Here is a 6,086-nt window from a genome sequence, read left to right as displayed (position 1 = left end):
AAGAAGCAAGCTAGAGAAAAAGAGGTTAGCTCAATCAGGGAGGATGAGGCCCTCTTCTAGCAGTTGAGGTGTGAAAACCAAGGGATGAGAAACTGGTTGTGTAGTTGGCAAGCCATTCACAGTCTTTGTTTAATCCTGAGCTGATGGTGTCAAATTTGCAGATGACATGGCATGGGGAGTGCACTGAGGAGGCTGCCAAGCAGCATTTACTTAATCTGCTATGTACATCGGCCAAACTGGACAGTCTCTACGGAAAAGGATAAATGGACACAAATCAGATATTAGGAATGGCAATATACAAAAACCTATAGAAGAACACTTCAACCTCCCTGGCCACACAATAGCAGATGTTAAGGTGGCCATCCTGCAGCAAAAAAACTTCAGGACCAGACTTCAGAGAGAAACTGCTGAGCTTCAGTTCATCTGCAAATTTGACACCATCAGCTACAAAACCAGTTTCTCCTCCCTTGGTTTTTCACACCTCAACTGCTAGAACAGGGCCTCATCCTCCCTGATTGAGCTAACCTCATTATCTCTAGCTTGCTTCTTGCTTGCATATATATATACCTGCCCCTGGAAATTTCCACTACTTGCATCCGACGAAGTGGGTATTCACCCACGAAAGCTCATGCTCCAAAACATCTGTTAGTCTATAAGGTGCCACAGGATTCTTTGCTGCTTCAATATGTATATTACTGTATTTATTTTAGAGTTTGTCCATCACCATAGTATCCCAGCAAATGCCACCCCAAATTCACAGCAAAAAAAAAAACTCTAATGGACTTCGTGGATTCTCTAGCTCTTTTAAAGATCATAGCCAGGCCTGTGATCCCACTGTGTTAGGTGCTGTACAGACACAAAGAGGCAGAATGAGAGAGAGCGAGAGAGTCCTTCCCTTGAGGATTTGAGGCCTGGGCTTACAATTTGAGGCATCCTACACCCAGCACCCCAAACCCTCTCCTGCACCTGAACCCCCTGTCCCAGCCCAGAGCCTGCACCCAGCACCCAAACTCACTCCCAGAGCCCGTACCCCTCCCACATCCAAACTCTCTCCCAGAGCCTGCACCCCACACCCCTCCTGCACCAGCCCAGAGCCTGCACCCAGCACCCAAACTCCCTCCCCGAGTCTGAGGCAAGTGGGACTTGGACCCGTTCTGGCCATCACCAAAAATTATACAAACCTGCTGCCCCTGGGTCACAGACTCACAAATGCTCATATTAACATATATTTGCATACCTATTGGCCAGCTACAGCGGAGCTAGCTGCTTTATAATAATTAGACATGCTCAGCAGGTGTCCCCGGAGCAGAGACACGCCCCCCCCCGCGGGGCAGAGCACTCCCCATCCCCCCCCCACCTCGGGGTGAAGCACTCCCTCACGTTTCCCTCTCCCAGCCACTGCCCCTCCTCCGGTCCCCTGCCCAAGAGGGGGCGGGTCTCAGCGGCCGCTCTGCTCCCTCCCGGACCAGCCAGTCGCGGGGTGGAGCAGCCTGTCGGGAGACGGACACAGGGCTGCGGTGCGCTGCGCTGCACGTACCCGGACTCGGACCCGGGACCCGGCTGCGGCTCTGAAGGTGAGGGGCTGACAGGGGAGCCGGCCGCCCCGGCCAGAGGGGATTGTCCCGCCCTCAGGGGCAAGTGGGGGGACCTGCCCCCCGGGGTGCTCGGGGCGGGGTCCTGCTCACCCGCCGGGGCGGCTGCAGGGGGCCGGTGCCTCCCGCGGGTGATGGCCACGGCGGGGCTTGCCCCCTCCCCAGCAATGCTGAGGCCCCACCGCTTTCACTTTCGTTTCTTCTGCGCCTGAGGGGGCTGCGGGTGGCCGCGCCTAGCGACCCTGCGTGGTCTCTAGACCCGGAACCTGGGGCTTCCTGCCTCCCGCCGGCTGGTCCGGGGACTGGGATCTGTGTGTCTGCTTCCCCGCCCCGAGCACGCTCTGCAGCCTGCCAGAAGGGAAGGGACCCCAGCACTCCCCTGGTAGCGAGAGAGGGAAAACGCTTGAGCTGTTTGCTTTGCCAGAAAGAAGAGTGAGAGGCGAGTCATAATAAGTACCTTAACCAGGGAAAATAGCAGGTACTAAAGGGCTCTTTCATTTAGCATAAAGAAAGGCGTAAATGGAAGCAATCTCCGGACGGTAACGAAAACAAAAACTTCAAATAAAAAATGAGGCAGGTGTTTAACATTAAGAGAAATTAGCTGTTGGAACAAACTACCAAGGGAAGTAGTGGAGTCTTTCTCTCTTGAGGTCGCCAGGATGCATAGCTGAAAGATACGTTTTAATCAAAAATTAAAACAGACCCCACTGAGAAGCATTCATGGGCAGAAGCCTATTCTCTTGCTGTGAAGGCAGGGCCGCCAACAGCAGCAGTGCAGAAGTAAGGGTAGCAGTATCACAACCCCCTCCCCCCCCCCCAATAACCTTGCAACCTCCTCCCAGAACTCCTTGTTGGATTGGGACCCCTACAATTACAACACTGTGAAACTTCAGATTTAAATAACAGATATTATGAAATTTACAATTTTTAAAATAGCATGACCGTGAAATTGACCAAAATGCACTGTGAATTTATCAGGGCCCTAATTATAGGGATAACAGAAACATGATGGAATAATAGTCATGACTGGAGTATGAGAATTGATGGGCATGTGCTGTTCAGGAAAAGCAGAAATAAAGATAAAGGTGATGGAGTAGCCTTGTATATTAATGAGGAGGTAGCCTGTAAAGAAATGAGAAGTGATGGAAGGGATAAAACAGAGTCTGTCTGGGTCAAAATCACTTTGGGGAAGAAAGCTGTCAGAGGTTCCCCTAGGATAGTGCTTGGTGTATGTTATAGACCCCAGAATCTGATTTGGATATGCATGGAGACCTCTTTAATGTTTTTAATGAAATAAATACTACTGGGAATTGTGTGATTATGGGAGACTTTAACTTTCCAGATTCAGACTAGAGGACAAGTGCTGCTAATAATAGTAGGGCCCAGGTTTTCCTGGATGTGATAGCTTCCAGATTTCTTCACAACTAGGTGCCGAACGAACAAGAAGTGATGTTTTTAGATTTGGTATTGGTGAGTAGTGAGGACCTCATAGAAGAGCTGGTTGTAGGAGAAAATCTTGGTTTGAGTGATTATGAGCTAATTCAGTTTAAACTAAATGGAATGGTAAACAAAAATAGATCTGCAACTAGGTCCTTGATTTCAAAAGGGCGAACTTTAAAAATTAAGGGAATTACCGTACATACTCGTTCATTAGCCCATTTTTTTTTATAAGTAGACCCGCCCCAAGATGGTTAGGTAAAAATACCAAAAACTGTATGACCCTTTCATAAGCTGGTCCTATATTTCAGGTGTTGGAAAACTTTGGCTCCCGGCCATCAGGGTAAGCCGTTGGCGTGTCGGTACGTTTTATTTACCTGGGGCGTCTGCAGGCGTGGAGCCCCTCAGCTCCCTGTGGCCACGGTTCGCCGTTTCCAGCCAATGGGAGCGCTCCCATTGGGTGGGAAGAGTGAACCGCGGCCAGAGGGAGCTGAGGGGCTCCATGTCTGCAGACGCTCCAGGTAAACAAAACAACAATGTATTAGGTATTCAATTCAATGATTCCATAGCGTTTAAAATCATCAAATTTTGGTGTTGACCTGTTTATAAGCCAACCCCCGCTCCTTGATGCGTCACATTTTTACCAAAAGTATTCAGCTTATGAATGAGTATATACGGTAGTTAAGGAAGTGGAATGGACTGAAGAACTCAAAGATCTGAATGTGGAGGAGGCTTGGAATTAACTTCAATTCAAAGTTGCAGAAATTGTCTGAAGTCTGCATCCTAAGCAAGGGGCAAAAAATTGTAGGGAAAGGCTGCAGACCAAGCTGTCAGGTTGGAGGGAAATTACTAGTGGAGTTCCTTAGGGATCGGTCTTGGGACCTATCTTATTTAAATTTTTACTAATGAGCTTGACACAAAAAGTGGGAGTGTGGTAATAAAATTTGCAGCTGACACAAAGTCACAGAGGAGGACCGGAATATCATACAAGATTAGCTGGATGACCTTGAAAACTGGAGTAATAGAAATGGGATGAAATTTAATAGTACAAGGTTCCCCAGAAATGTGCATCTTGTACTACTTAGTACCCTCCTGGACAGTACAAGCTCATAATACATTTGTCATTTCATCAAAGGTGCACCAGCCTTTCTATCTCAAATGGAGTTTCCCACACGCTTTAATCCAAACACATACTAGTTACGATTAAACAATAATGCATATGAGTCAGGATTGGTTACAAAAGAAATAAAAAGATAAAAATGCAAGTTAATAATGAACTTAAAAGCAAAATGTCTCTCTCAACATAAGCTCACAGTGCAGACTGGATCTCATTCCAGCCTGGGACCACTCCAACCTTTGTTCAGTTCTTTTAAAGTTGTTGATGTCATAATCAGAGAGATGGGAGGAAGAGAAGTGGGGTGGAGGTTATGGTCTCTCATTCTCATACCCTCTCCCCTCTTGGAAGATTACCCCCTGCTGGGGTGTAGGCAACCTGTAGTCGCTTGTGGAAGTAAGGGTTGAAATGTTCCTGTGATGCAATGTAAATTTCTTGTTTACACCTTCCTGGTGCTGAAGAATGGACAGTTAAGAGGATAATGTCCCGTTAGTACCTTGCTGGCATGCTAGAGTTTCTTTGTTGCTGAGAAATTGGTTTGTGGACATGACCCAGAACTACAACATATTTCAGTAACAATCATATAGTAAAATCTCACAATTTTATATGCAGTGTTGTTACACATATTTCAACAAGTTGATAATATTCAGCAGATTATGAGTTTTCAAATGAAATCTCAGAAAATATACTTTGTACAAAATATATCAGAACCATATAAAATGAGGACTATGGGGTACAGGGCAGGGTATCACATGGGATACGAAGTGTCACAATATATATTTACAAAAAATCTGGTCTTAGTTTTACTCTGTAAAGCTGAGACAGAGAGGGTGAGGTAATATCTGTTATTGGGTCATATTACTCCACCCACCTTCTGACCCTAATATCCTGGGACTAGGGTGACCAGACAGCAAATGTGAAAAATCGGGAAGGGGGTGGGTGGTAATAGGAGCCTATATAAGAAAAAGACTCCAAAATTGGGACTGTCCCTATAAAATCGGGACACCCTACCTGGGACCAACATGGCTATAGCCATACTGTAAAGCTGGGCAGTTTGGTGTTTCAGCTTTCTCTCATCACAGGTTTTTATGCAGGGACATTGATGGGGACGTGTCAAGGTGTCACCCCCACTCTGAACTTTAGGGTACAGATGTGAGGACCTGCATGAGATAACCCCTAAGATTATTTACCAGCTTAGAGCTAGTTGCTGCCACCACCAAATAGTTTAAACAAACGTTTATGGGAGAGTCATTTGGAAACTCTGTCTTCCTCCCAAATATTTCCCCAGTCTTTATCCCCCTTTTCCTGGCAGGATTGAGACTGATTCACATCCCACCAATTCCTGGTGAGCCTAGACCCAAAAAACCCTTGGATCTTAAAACATGGAAAAATCAATCAGGTTCCTTAGAAGAAGACTTTTAATTAAAGAAAAAAAGGATGAAAGAAATACCTCTGTGAGATTAGCATGCAAACTACTCTCACAGACAACAGATTCAAAATACAGAGGATGTCTCTCTGGGCAAAAACCTTAGTTACACAAAGACACCCAATTTGATTCTCCCACTATGCAAAAATGAAGTCACAAAAGAAAATAAACATAATCTACTACATTCCTTCTCTAAACACTTACTACTTTAAGAAATGTTAGATGTCTGATTCCTGGATCCTTCACTCCTGCACAAACTTTTCTGAACAGACAACAGACTGATTTCCCTCCTCCCTCTTTGAAAACATCTTGTCCCCCCATTGGTTCCTCTGGTCAGGTGTCAGCTAGGCTATGTGAACTTTCTTAACCCTTTACAGGTAAAAGATGAATTAACCCTGGACTGTCTATTTATGACAAGATGATAAGATATTTCCTTTGGATGTTTCACTCTTTTGGGGGCATCTATATTTTTTTTAATAGTTGTTTGCTTGCTTGTGAAGGGACCAGAGGTTTTTGA

At 45.9% G+C, this 6,086-nt stretch overlaps 1 protein-coding gene across 2 annotated transcripts in view; it reads left to right on the top strand.

Annotated features, from left to right (window-relative positions):
* Window positions 1-1,378: 1,378 nt before the first annotated feature.
* The window catches only part of PLSCR1 (phospholipid scramblase 1), a 49,068-nt gene continuing 44,360 nt past the window's right edge, over window positions 1,379-6,086 (top strand). Inside the window, exon 1 of one of the 2 annotated variants that reach the window (XM_045030994.1) lies at window positions 1,379-1,574. The gene's annotated coding sequence lies outside the window, so the exon portion shown is untranslated. The remainder of the gene's footprint in view (window positions 1,575-6,086) is intronic. The other variant, XM_045030995.1, reaches the window with a different exon arrangement.

The sequence above is a fragment of the Mauremys mutica genome, chromosome 9, assembly GCF_020497125.1.
Source record: "Mauremys mutica isolate MM-2020 ecotype Southern chromosome 9, ASM2049712v1, whole genome shotgun sequence".
Classification (NCBI taxonomy): domain Eukaryota; kingdom Metazoa; phylum Chordata; order Testudines; family Geoemydidae; genus Mauremys; species Mauremys mutica.
This window is presented reverse-complemented; position numbering and strand designations above follow the sequence as displayed.